Below are 13906 nucleotides of genomic sequence, written 5' to 3'. Positions count from 1 at the left end.
CCCCCTCATTAGCTGGCGAAATAAACCTCTCAGAGAAGAAAAAAAAGAATGATAAAGGCTATTTCAGGCAGGTCCAGGGCCGGCAGGTTCCCCTCTGCAGCACTGGGAGCCGGATCCAGGGAAAACTTCCAGCTGCAGAGAGAAACCTGCCTGGCCACAGCGAGACCTGGGGGAAAAGCGGATTCCAGAGGCAGGGAGGATGGTCTGGATGCGGGAGCTCGATGCTGGAAGCCCAGCCTGCATTCCAGGTGTGAAGCAGTTAGTGTTGGGGTCTGATGGCTTTAGTGAGAGGAGCTCCAAGAAGAGAGACGGGGCCAGGACGTCTCTTTTCCAGGGAGATGGGAGACGTGTTTGCTGCTGCCCGCGGAGCAAGGAGCAGTGGGTGATTTGGGCACATCCTGGCACAGTGTGGCACCAGGAAGGAGCTCCCTCAGGACACCCTGAGCCCCACACACAGCCTCTCTCTTTACAGTGCTGGGAATCACGTTGCTTCCCATCCGGACACCTGGATTTCAGGATCCCCCACGCTGTTCAAAGCCGGAGAGGAGAGGAAGCCGCCCCTTCCCTGTCCACGGGGAGCCAGAGCAGGGTCCTGCTCCCTCTGTGCCCCGCAGCTGACACAGGAGTTGGGTTCACAGGGCTGGAAAACCAGAGGGAGCCGTTTTTGGGAGCGTTTTGGGAGTGCAAAGCTGAGCTCCCCGGCCCCATGCGCTCTCCAGCCGCTGGCAGCAGGATGTTCCCAGCCAGGCTCGTGTCTGACACACCATAGCACAGCCCTGCTGCAACACAAGGGTTTGGGTTTTTTTTATTGTGGTTGTGGAGTTGGATTCTGCCAGGATGCAAACAGGTGCAGCTTCCTGGGTTTCTTCAGGGGCTCTGATTTTGGCCCCTAAAGTGTTAAGTGAGTGCTAAGCCCTATAAAATTACCCTTTCAGCTACTATTTCTGCACAAAAGGCTTTCAGCGACAAGATATGCCAAAGCATCTGATGAAGTAATATGTCTATTCTCATTTGTGACATTTATTATTAACAGGGAAAAGGAAAAAAAAAAAACCCAGTCAGAAAGAACTCTTAATTGAAGGACTATTGTGCCGTGGTAACTGCTATTAAATTAATCTGCTGCATTCCTTTCCACCCACACACTTTAAAACTTCCTGGTTATAATTAGAACCATTTAAAACCAATTTGACACTCCTTGGATGATGCAGTTCAGCTGCTTAATATGGTGAAACTTTGGTGAAAGGAGCAGAGAGGGGCTGTGAGCAAGCTGGGGCTGCTCAGCTCTTGGGGAGGATCAAACCCAGGAGCTGGTGCTCGTGCACAGGGATGTTCAGTCCCATGGGGAAATTCAAGCTCAGTTCTGCTCTCCTCTGATGCTTTAAGTCCTCCTGGGCCATGGTCCATCTTGGTTGTCCCATGGGAGATGCTCCTCTGAGAGCTGCCCAGAGCATCCTTCACCCCCATGGGTGCTGGGAGGGCTCGTGATGCTGCTCCTTGCTGGGCAGGGGGGGTGCAAATGCCTTCCCCCTATTTTGGGAGGCACCTTGAGCACTGTCTCCTCCTTTGTGCACGGTGAGAAATGCACCAAAGCAAAGAATGCACCGATGCAAAAGCGTTTGGGTGTTTAAGTGTGGGGGAAAAAAGGCTCCTGACTGCAGGACTGAAAGGGGATTTTTTGGCAGTGGGAGACTTTAGAGGCGTGTTAATGCCACACACCCCTGCACCAATGCTCTGCCTGCCTCCGAATCCCATCAGGGTTAGGAAACCCTTGGAGGATGACAGTCCAGAGCTGGATTTGGGAAGGGTTCTCCGGCTGTGTGGGAGCTGGGGTGTAGCTGTTCCCTGGGAGAGTAAACAGAGAAACCACCAGGCTTGGCTGAAAACTGGTGCTGAGCCTTGGTGGGTGTCACTTCTGCAAACGTGTTCCTGCTCGGCCCCTTTATCTGTCATTCTCGTAACCACCTGGGTGGCACTTCCACGGCGTCCGCGGCGCCGCACGGAGCTCTCCAGCACATCCCCGACCACCTCAAGGCACAGCCAGTTCCTCTAACGGGCCCTGGAAGATCCCGTTAGTCACGGTATCTTTACTGTCACCTTCTGTTTCCTTCTCCATTTGGCTTTCAGTTTTGAGACATGTGTTAACCAGGACTGCGCGCCGGATCCAGACCCGACCCCGCAGCTTCCTCACCCTCCGCTGGGACGATTTCCTCCCAGGGCCCACCTTGTGCCTGTCCACCCAGCAGCCAGGGGTGTGATGGCTTCAGCTCCAAGGCTTTAGGGGAAAACACGGTGGTTTGGGCTCTACACCCTCTGTTCCACGTGTCCTTCCCTCTGGGGAAGGGCTGCAATGAAAACCTCGAGCGCTGTCCCCGCTTCCCTCTGTTTCGGTGCAGTTTCAGGTTCCCGCTTGGCCCTGGGGGCTGTGGCTTTTTGGATGTGCAGTGCACAGAAATTTGGGCTGCAGTGGCCCCAGTGGCTCCTTGATGTGTTTATTCACCCTCTTGGTGACAGCTCTTGGTCCTGCTCGCTGCTGTTGCCAGCTCCCCCTGCCCCGTGCACAGCTCCCAGCACCAATCGAGCCGTTCTGACCCGGGCTGTTTGCCTCCTTTTGGGGCCAGACCCCCTCCTTCCACGCCAGCACTTTCCCCTTTCTTTGCCCTCCCCTCTCTCCCTCTTGCTGATGTTTCACATCTCTCCCAGATCCCATCAACCCCCCTCAGCTCACCCTTGTCTCCCTCCCTTGTGTGCTCAGTGCACGAGGTGGGGACACGCTCTCGTGCCCCATCCAAGGGAGTGCCAGGGTGGGTCTGCCAGGAGTGGCAAGAAGAAGGAAACGTGGATTTTTCCCTCAAACAGGCCCCTGCTGTGGGACAGGGACCCCCAGCTGAGGCTGGTGATGGGGAGCTGCAGCCGACGGGTTGTCTCCCTGTGGGATGGAGCACGACGGGCTGGCTGGGCCTGGCGTCACCGTGTGTGCACATTTTAGTTGTTTGGGGTTATTTTTTAATACACAAACTCCAATTTTTTAAGTTTTCGAATTTTTTTTCCCCTCTGTCTGTCCTCCCCCTGCTTCCTCTCTGGAGCAGGATCAACCCCCAAAGAGCAGAGGTTATTTATGCATTTGTCTAATTTGTGTTGGTCGGGTTTGGGTTGGGTTCTTTTTATTTATTTTTTTTTAATTTTTTTTTTTGCTTCCCCCTCTTGCTACTTCGTAATTTTTTTCCCAACTTTGGAAGCGCGACAGAGAGGCCAAAGGAAAAAACAAAACAGGGATATTTCTGCTACCCTGTAACTTTGCAAAAATGCTGCGTGCCTGCGCTGGAGCACGGCGGGGGGCGTAACGAGAACCAGGGGCTGCGAGCTCCGGCCAGACGGAGTAAAATTAGCCCAGGAGGCGGGAGAAGGGGAAACATCTTCATCCCGGGAAGCCTCCAGAGCCCAGATGGGTTTGTAGGGAGCGAGCGGGATGCGGACTGAGCTCGCCCAAAGTGATCTACGAGTCCCCTCTGAGCGTTTAGCCCTGCTGGTTACAACCTCCCTTTGCCAGCCTCCTCCCTTCCCAATCCAAACCAGGGCTCGTTGTCCTTTGCTTCCCCCTGAGCTGTGACATTTCCCTGGATGCTCCCTGAGAACAGACAGCTCAATCTCCTCCCTGACGGTCGCACAAAGCAGAGCTCCTGGAAGGAGCCGTGTGCCCGTGGCCGCCTCTCCCGGACCCCCATCCCTCAGGGAGCCCGTGCAGGGGGGCTGGGACACCGAGTCCTCCCCGGGGCAGTTATTCCATAGTTATTCCACTTGTTGTTTACAAGCAGTGCCTTGGCAGGAGGCGTCAGCTCAGCGTGGTGGCTCTGCCAGGGTTTGTCACCGCGCCCGCTGCTCTGCAGTGCTGTCCCTCTGCATCCCCACCACCCCCAGGCAACAGGAGAGCTGGGCTTTGCCAGTGTGTGCCTGTAAAAGGTGCAGATGCAGCTTGGGTTTGTGTCTTCAGGAAAAAAAAATAAAAAAAAAATTAAAGACTAACTCAGGCTGTAGGGTTTTAGGTGTGGAAACCACACTGGGTCCCTGACGCCTGTGTGTGGGTCTTGCTGCCTGTATGTGGCACCTGCTGGGGGTTCTCTGGGTGTTTCTGAGGAACACCATGGGCTGCACTATCATTTATATACATAAATGTCCATTAAATACATGCAGGGAGCAGGACGTGGACAAATGTGATTAGGGAATTGATGCTGCCGGATCAGAGGTCTGGGCAGAGAACTCCACTGGAACTGGTTTGGGCAGCACAGAGGACAATTGATGAGGGTAATTAACCCCTGCTCGTTAGCAGGGGGTGCTAATTAAGACACAGGAGTGCCCAGGGTGGCACTGAAGTGCCGAGGGTGCAGGGATGGTGATGGGAGCAGGGCAGGTATAACACAGGATCTGCTTCCTGACTGGGAATGAAAAACAGGGATCAGTTGAAATCAAGAGGGACAAGGGACAAAACAAGCACGTTCAGAAGCTGATTCAATCTGACAAGGCCTTCTGAGCTCCGTGAGTGGCATTTACTGCTAATGACACGGCAAAGCAAATTAATCTCCTGGGTGTGACAATTGGCTTTAATTAACACCAGAATGGAGCCCGTGGCCGAGCAGGAGGGAGGGGCCCAGGGGTGGAGGTACCAGGGCACTGTGGTAGCAGAGGGTTTGCCTGCCCTGCTGCTGGGGCAACACTGAAAAAAAAACAAGGAAAAAGGTAAGAGAGCAACAAGTGGACACTTGAGATGAGAGGCACAAAGGGGGTGGATCCCTGCTGGACTGTGAAGGAGCTGTGCAGACCCTGCTGTTGGCACAGGAGGGAGGAAGATGCTCCATCTCTCACCTTCCCACAGCCAGACCTGCAGAGCTGCCTCTGCAGGCAGAGCTGCCTGGCTGAGCTCCTGGGAGAGAGTTTGTGTTTGAAACCAGGAGCTGCTGAAAGGGAAAGGGTCATCCAGGAGCATCCAGGTGCTGGGACACAGCATTGAAATTCCCAGCTGCTCCACCCTGATGAAAACCTGGGAAAAGCCCAGACTTGAGCATTTAAATAATTCCAAGTGTTTTCTTTTTTTTTTTTCTTGGAGGTTTCTGGGCCACTTTACCAGAAGGAAAGAGGAGCTGAGGAGCATTCCAAGCTGAGGAGCTGCTGAGGAGCATTCCAAGTAAAAATTAAAGCCTTTTCCCTCGGAAAGTGGGAATGCTCTATTTTGAAACGCTGAAACGTGATGGGTCTGACTTTTGAGACAACAGTTCAGGCAGTGGAGAGAACCTTGCAGAGTGTTTGGATGTCCCTGTGCAGGTTAAGGGCAGCAGCTCCTGCTGGAGCATCCCTGGCAGCTGGAGTGGGGGGAATCAGCTCCTCCCTGGCTCTGCTGAACCCCCAAACGAGGAGGGGAAAATCTCAAGGAACCCATTTACTTGTCTGAACGAGGCTCTTTTATGGGAGCAGCTCCATGATATACTTGGCCTGGAGAAACTTTCCCCCTCACCGCCGAAGCTTGGCCGGTCCCAAAGGTTGTCACCCAGCGTGGTGACACTGGAGCACTTAGTGGCCTCCTGCCAGTCCCCAGATGAATTAATTCTCTTTGCTTTTCTTGAGTCTGATTCTCTCCATTTGGGCTATTGATTTGAATTTTAAAGTGAGGGGGATAATGTTGTTTTTATTGTGCCGAGTGGGGGGCTGAGGATGCTGGTGGGGGACGCAGGCACTGCAGGAATAAATGGAATTACTGTTGTGTTACGGTGAATGTGGAGCTGCCATGGTGTGGGGTGAAGGGGATTTGGGGGGTTCAGCCCTGTGGCACTTTGGGGGGGGGGTGGGATGAGCTTTTCCCTGCTGGGCCCCTAGTCCGTGCTGGCTGTCCATAAATCCCTTCCACCCCCCAGTGAGGATAGGAGCAAACCCAACACAACAAAGCCTTGAGCCCCTTCGATGGCTTCAGCATTAAATATATATATGGGGAGAAAATTAGCTTAATCAAGGCAGAACAGAATCGATTAATATTTTAGTAAAAATGTCACACTCGAGTTTAACAGACTGGTTAAATCTCAGCTGGAAAAACCACTGTGGTTCCCCACCATCTTTTTTTTTTTTTCTCTTAAACCCAGACTGGTTTCCACAGCCCCATCCCTGCCTACAGGGGCTACTGGAGCTGCCGACCTGCAGCGGGGCTGCTGGAGAGCATTAAGCAGCTCACCGAGCTGTTTGCCCTTTAGCTGAGCAAAATAATTAGCAGCGGTTCAAGAGGGCCCCTTCTCCCCCTCCCCGCTCCCTTTTATAGGTACAATAATCAGATAAAATATTTCTGGAAGACTATTTACAAAATTCCCCATCCCCATCAATCTTACCGTTAAGAAGGAGCGGAGGAAGATCTCTAACCTCAAGAAGCTGCTAATGCAACCGAGCTATTTAATGGTGGGGTGGATATTTTCTTTTTTTTCCTGCTAGCCATTACTATGGAATACATAATAACATCAATAATTAAATATAAATTGGATTTAATATTTTATGCTGGCGACATGTAATTTACACTCTACCCGAGAAATCAAAAGGTCATGTCTGAAGCAGAGGCAAGAAGTAAAGGGATGATGGGCTTGTCCATGAAATGATGGGGAGGCTCAAAAAAACTGCTGCAGGGAGGGGAAGAAGGGCTTTGTTTGGGGTAAAAAGGGAGAGTTTTGTGGTCTCACTGCAGGTGGGAGGATTTTTGCTGCCGTGCTCAGCCCTGGATCTGCTGGTTCTTGGTGCAGCAATGCTCTTATCTTGATTTTAAGCCTCTTCCAGCAGTGGTGGCTGCAGGGCTGGGCTGAGGGTGAGTGTGTGTGTGCTCCCCCATTGCTGGTGTCCTGAGCACCCTCGAAGAAACGCAGCTCAGGAGGTTGAGGAGATGCTGCTACTCTGGCAGAGCTCTGCCTGCATTGATTTTTGTGGGATTACGGCAGATTTCGGGGCCCTGCCAGCGGTGCAGCCTCCATTAGCACTGTGGTAATTCAGGAACTGCCTGGGTTATTTCTGGAATGTTTGAATCTCCATTTTTTCATCCCCCCCCATCAGGTCAAGGAACACCTTTTCAGATTCTCGTGTTCATACGTGGGATTTTGTGCCCTCGTTGGGTTCCCACAGCCCCAGCTCTCTTTGATGTTCGCTTCACACCTTTAATGAATTAAAACCAGGACAAATCAAACATCTCTAAGGCAGATGTGGGCTCTTCCAGCTTTCCAGCCCTTGGTTTGCACCTCCTCCTTCGTTTCCCTGGGTCAGGAGCGAGCTGGCAGCATCATGCCCTGGTTGCAGGATGAAGATCCCCTTGGAAAGACAGGGATAGCTGGATGCACATGCAAACCTTGAGCCTTCCTGGGCTCACTGTGGTGTGGAGAGAGAAGATCCCCATCCTGGCTGGGATAAATTATTGCTCAAGACTGTGGGCAGAGAGGTTTGGGGGCTCATCGGGGCGGCCCGAGCCAGGTTTCTTTGCACGTGAGGCTTCTGCTTTTTCAAAGGTTGTGCAACACATCTGGGCAAAGCCAGTAATGATTCTTCTTCTTCTTCTTCTCCCTGGAGTGGGTTTAAACACTGGGGTGAGAGGAGGAAGTCGGGGGAAAGCAGCCCTGGTGGTGGTGGGTTGTGGGGTCTCACCTGGCACGAACGAGGGGGAGGCAGGTGGAGGCTGCACGAGGAGAGGCAGAGCTGCTCGAGATGAGGATGTGAAAGGGTTTGAGCCTGAAAAACAAAAGCTGAATGTTGGGATGGGGGAAGAAATCCGTTTTATGCGTGGGGAGGTGGCTGCCTAGAGCTGCTGGCTGGGATTTGGCTGCTGCCTTGTGCAGGATGGGGTTTGGCTGCTGTTGAAAGGTGGGAATAACCAAAGGTGTGAGGGCAGGCTTTGAGGGATGTGCTTTGGGGAGGCTGAGGACAGGCAAGGAAAACCCATGGACGCTCCAGCACATCGGGTGCTCCTTGCAGGATGGACAAGGGTGACATGTCACCCACCACCCACTTGGCTTTCCTCACTGGGGAGCCTGGGATGCAATGCTGAAGGTGCCTGGATCTTATCTGGGGTCTGTTTTGTCCAGGTTTAGTTGTTACCACCACACCAGTGAGCAGAGCCCAGCCAGGAGGGTTTGCTGCCTGTGTGGAAAAATCCTCACTGATCCTTGGGTTAATTGAACATCTTATTTGTTTTCTTTGGTCTCCACGGCCAAGTTAAATAAAAACCCCACAACAGCCGACTTTCCACACCCTCCAGGAGCTGTAAACCCACGTTACAGCTGCTCAGAAGTGGGCAGAAAGTGCCCTGTTTAATTTGGCAAGCCACAGATGTGGCCAAAATGTCTCTGTTTGGCTTTTCCCTGAACCAGATCCCCACTGGCCAAAGGGACCTCAGGGGGGCCCAGCCCTGATGGAAGTATTTGGGGAAGTGTCCGAGGGCGGGTTGGATGGGGCTTGGAGCAAGCTGGGATAGTGGAAGTTATTCCTTCCCATGGCAGGGGGTGGGACTGGATGTGCTTCCTTCCCTTCCAACCCAAACCATTCCATGATTCTGTGCAAACAAGCTGGTTGGGAGGGCTGGATCCTGCCTCTGCACCTGCATCCCTGCTGGGGTTAAGCCTGATTTGGCTTTTTGCATCACCTGGAGGGTGGCAGTGGCTGTCTTTTAGGGGCAAAGCTGTTCCAGGTACCTCCTGAGCTGAGCTGCCCCCAGAAGCTCTCGGGGCTGAGCTTTATAAGGTCATTACGCTCTCGGTGCCTTTTTTATGGGGCTTTGGAATCCACTTGCAAAAAGAGCTGCTTGTTTTTTTTTTTGTGGGGCCTAGATGGTTTTGATCAACAGTGAGGCACTTTTTTATACCTCCTTCCCCTTCCCTTGATCAGCACCTGCCTCCGGAGGAGGAAGGATCTAATGAATTGCAAAAGGATGCCACTGTACCTGCCTTCTCGGGGCTACACTTTAGTGGGCTCCCTCTATTTATTTATTTAGTTTTTCCAAGTCAGCTATGGAAAATCCACATAAACCCCTTACTCTTGCCACTTACAGTGCCTCTGAAAGTGGAAACACCTGGTTTCAAAGGGCGATCCTGACTCTTAATTGCTCTTAATAGCATATTTTGATTTTATGGAGGGGATAATGCGACTTGGGGGCTGGTTTGCTTGGCAAGGGAAACACTGGGGTTTTCTGGTGCTTTGAAGTTTGGAAGGTTTTGGTGGAGGAGGAAGGTTCTCAGTGGAGAGTCAGGGCCCTTCTCTGCATGTCTCTGTCCCCTGTACAGTCACCTCAGACTGCAGATTTTTCCCCTTTTAATGCACCAAAATCCAGAGGCATCCTGCGCCGCTCCTATTTTGAAGGGCCGAGCGACTTTAATCCTTAAAAGATTAACACAGCAAAGTCGCAATGCCATTGATACACTATTATTTTCCATCTTCATTCATCCCCAGATGCAGCAGGAATGGCTCCCTTCAGGCCACTCATAACTGGCAAATGCTTTTAAGACCTTCGCAAGGTGCCTGGTTTACGGCCCGAAAGAGTCGCTCTGAGAAATTGCTTCACTAATGTTTTGCAAGGGGCCCAAGTGAGTGATTGATGGCCAGGATCCCAGCTGATAACCAGTCACTCCATCTGCAGCCAGGACTGCCTTGATCAATCTGAGAGGCAGCGAGGAGGGGGTGGGGAGGTTCACCTTTTGTGTCGAGGGATTATTGCCCAGAACAGCCAAAACCAGGTCTGTGGGAGTCGGTGGGGTTAATCCCAGCTGAGGAACTGGATTTGGGGCTTTTATGTTTTGATTTAAGGGTGCCAATATTATAGAATGGGACCTTAAAGATCACTTTGTTCCACCCCCTGCCATGGGCAGGGGCACCTTCCACTATCCCAGGTTGCCCCAAGCCCCATCCAACCTGGCCTTGGACAGTTCCAGGGATCCAGGGGCAGCCACAGCTGCTCTGGAAAACCTGTGCCAGGGCCTCCCCATCCCCTGAGTAACGAATTTCTTCCAAACATCTAATCTAAATTTCTCATCTGTCACTATTTGCCCCTGTGAAGTCACTCTCCCTCTTTTTCATAAGCCCCCTTCAATGCCTGGAAGGCTGTAATGAGGTCTCCCCAGTGCCTTCTCCAATATCAAGGTTGCTCTGCTCTGTCTTTAGCTGTGTCAGCAGCACCCCTCTCCTTACCTGTTGCTCATGCTCTTTCTGATGCCCACAAACTCTTACTGCCCCAGGTAAAGGGCTTTTCATCACCTCTGCAAACTCCTCTTTGCTGTGAAACGAGTCTGTGGTGGAAATCTTGTGCATTTTCGCTGCCCCGTTGCCCTGAGACGAGCAGGTTGGGATGCACATGCAGGCCCTGGGGCTGTGCCTGGGCTGCTGGATTTTCACCTTGATTTTTGAAAGATCACTTCAGAGGGGCTGGGGGACAAATTCTCTGCTGTTTAACTTATCCTCCAAATTAAATTTGCCCACAACCCTTTAACTCAAGGCAGAGAGAGACATGTGTGAGTCCATCCCCAAAGCTGCTGCAGGAGGGACTCGATGCCCTGTCCTTAGTGCCATGCCAGAGACTTTCTGCTGCTGTTTGACTCCTCTTCCCCCTTGTAAAGAGACAGAGTCCCTGGCTGGGATTACTCCCCAAGAAAAGTTGAGCAGCTCTTTGTTTCACCGCCACAGTCTTTTGTAACAGAAAGCAATTACAGCCAACGGCTGGAAGGCTTTACCTCCCCAACTTGATTTGCCTTGTCACGTCCCATTAACTTCGAATTCAGCACTAATCCCTGCCCTGAAATATATAATGAAAGACATTCAAAATATATCAAAATGGCATTGGTATTGATTTATTAATGCTAGGGAATGCTGCCCTAATTGAATTTAGGTCCAGGAAGTAAGTTAATGCAGCTGACAGTGATACAGGAATCCAATCTCCCCAGCGCACAGAGTTAGGACTGTTTTTCTCTCTCTTTGTTGTCAGTTGGATAAATAACAAATCAATTTAAATTTCAACGAGGTTGCTAAAAACAAGGCAGCATCTGCCCGGGGCCAATTGCTGCTGGGGAAGGTCGGGAGGCTCAGCAGGGGATGAAGGACATCCCCGGGCACTGCTGAGGGTCTCTTGGTGCCCACCCCTCCCTGGGGGCTGTGGCTTGTGTTTCTCCCCGGGGTACAGATTGGTGACAAACGCTGCTGTGGTTGTTTTCCCATTACTCCAAACCTGGAGGACTCAGAACCTTCTCCTCCAAACCCCACCTGGGCTTGGACCTGCAGACGCTGCTCGTGGGGGCGGCAGTTGTGGGGCTGTGCTGGGGTCACACAGGTCCCTTCCCTGGGATGCAGGGTTATCCCGCTGCCTGACCCCTCCAGAAACTCCAATATTTCCTGTTTTTTGGGGAATGCAACCGGAGGTCTCTGCAAAACAGCAGGAGCTGCTGTCTGGTGCTGCCTCTGGGAGCTGCCGCAGCATCCCCGTGGTCGTGCCTTGACTTTTACTGTTGAATACGGTCATTAACACTTCGTTCAAGTTTAGGCAAAACAAGTCACAAATGTTTGTGGCTGATTGGGTTTGGGATTAAGCAACCAATGCTGCTACCCTGGAATTGCAGAGCCCGGTCGTTCCGAGTCGTCATTTTTAATTTCTCCGGGCTTCTTTTTTTAAGCTTAAGCTTAAAAACAGGAGCTTAATCTTGTGTTTGAAATCCAGCCCTGCCGGGGTTGGTATGGTCAAGAAGGCAGAGGAGCCTGAGTTAATTAAATCAACAGCTAACAGTGGAGGTTACCCACAAAAGTGAACCTTGGTGCCCCTAAAACCACTGACCAGAGAATGGCTGGAAAAAAACAAAACCACAGTTGGAGTGAAATGGAAAAAGAAATCTTCAGCTCTATATCACTTCAGCTAGCCACAGGTATCAGAATATTAATTGCTCTTTGACTTGATTTTGTTGTGGGATTAAGGGCACATTGTGGCTTATGAAGATATTCTAGGAGCCACAAGGATGGATGCAAAATCCATCTGTTAAGCGTTTTCTTTGCCTGCTGAAATCCAGGATGCTGCTGCAGTAGCTCCAGCCTCCTGCTGTCCCAGCATGGCCAGGGGCACCGAGCAGCCACTTTGGCTCTCCCAGTACCATGGCAGCTCGAAGCTCCTTGTCCCTGTGAGGGAATATCGGGTGCTGAGTGTAATTCTCCCCAAGGTTTCGGGTGTGGGGTTGATTTCCTTGCTTTGCAGTGCAAGCTCTGGTTGGTGGAGGCAGATGCAGGGTCCTGCCTCCTCCCTCTGCTCCCAAATGTACAAATTGCTGATGGATGAGCCAGCATGGAAATTTGCAGGGAGATGCACCTGAGTGGGAGGCTTAAAAATGTGTGGAACAGTTTGAGACAGGGGTGAGCTACACATTGGGTTTCCCTCCCTGCTGCAATGGGCTGTCGCTACCTCTGGTGCTGGAGGACTTGTCCCTTCTCCCCAAACATCTCCATCCCTTCTGCTGGGCATCCCTGTCCCTTCTTGAGTGTCCCTGTCCCTTCTCCTGGGCATCCTTGTCGCTTCTCCCCAGGTGTCCACACCCCTTCTCCTGGGAATCTCCACCCCTTCTCCCTGGGAATCTTCATCCCTTCTCCCCAGGGGTCCCCATCCCTTCTCCCGTGCATGTCCATCGCTTCTCCCTGGCTGTTCCTGTCCCTTCCCCTGGGCATCTCTGTGCTTTATTCCTGGGCATCTCCATCCTTATTCCTGGGCATCCCCATCCCTTCTCCCAGGCATTCCTGCCATGCTCTGCTCCACACCAGCTGCCCTGCAGAGCAGCTCTCATGGGTGTGAAGAGCCACGGCACCCCGAGCATCGCTCCGGGCAGAGCGTGGCCAGCCCTGGGGAGGTTTCCCGAGGGCAGAGGCAGCCCAGAGCTGCTGAGCTGCAGCAGGAGCTGCCTCCAGCCCCGTGTTTGCCGAGCCAGGATCCCTGGAGGGAGCCGGGCACCTCGGGGCCGTGCGTCGCTCCCTGCCCAGCGTCTGGGCGCTGGAGCCCATCACTCGGGACCTTTTCCCAAACCCATAAATCCCAGAGATCAGAGCAGGGGGGGGATCCAGTCCAGCCCATAAGTCACGGGGCGTCAAATAAAACCGCGGATGTTAAAACTTTACTGCAGTGAGTAGTTTTAATTTCCGGGGTATAACAGCTGGGCTGGCGCTGACGGCAGATGAAAGCCGAGATTTCCCGGCCGGTCCAGCCCCAGCCTGGATGGACACGGCCAGGAGTGAGGGCTGGTAACAATGCAGCTATTTATCCCCTGGAAGTCGGATCCATTAGCCCCAGAGATGTTAATTACAGCAGAAATTACCTATGAAAGGCCTCGCTCAGGAGCCTGAATGTTCGCAGCCAGTAATAACTTTATTTTTTTCCATCGTGCTGTTGCCATTTTTGGTGGGGGGTTTGAGGTTGTTTTCATTTTTGGTTAAGGGTTCTTTTGGGTTTATTTTGTTGGGTTTGGTTTAAATGTGTTTTACTAATGTAATAATTAACATTTTCTGCCTGGCCCAGAGGCTTTCTGCCTGCTGTGGGGGGCTCGCTGTGGCAGCCTTCATCCCCTTCAGTGGCCTTGGAGGAGGATGATAAATGGATATTTGGAGGACAAACAAAGAAAAGAGGCTTTTTAGGATTGCAGTTGCTGTGAGCTGCCATCAAAGTGCCACGGGGAGTCTGTGCCACTGGCTGTGCTGTGGGTGACCACGGGGATGCTCTGCAGCAGCATCACCTATGCCAGGGCACAGCTCAGTGGGCAGCCAGGGCTGGGGTTGGGATGCAGCCTCTGGGGGAGAGCTTGGTGTCCCCAGACAGCCTTTAGGATCAAGCACCTGCTCCAAAAGCCATCCCTGACCCCTCCTGGGCCTTTTATGCTGTGAAGGACTCGCCCTTTGC

Source organism: Pseudopipra pipra, chromosome 24 (assembly GCF_036250125.1).
Source record: "Pseudopipra pipra isolate bDixPip1 chromosome 24, bDixPip1.hap1, whole genome shotgun sequence".
Lineage (NCBI taxonomy): Eukaryota > Metazoa > Chordata > Aves > Passeriformes > Pipridae > Pseudopipra > Pseudopipra pipra.
The sequence above is the reverse complement of the archived record's forward strand: the minus strand, read 5'-3'. Positions refer to the sequence as shown.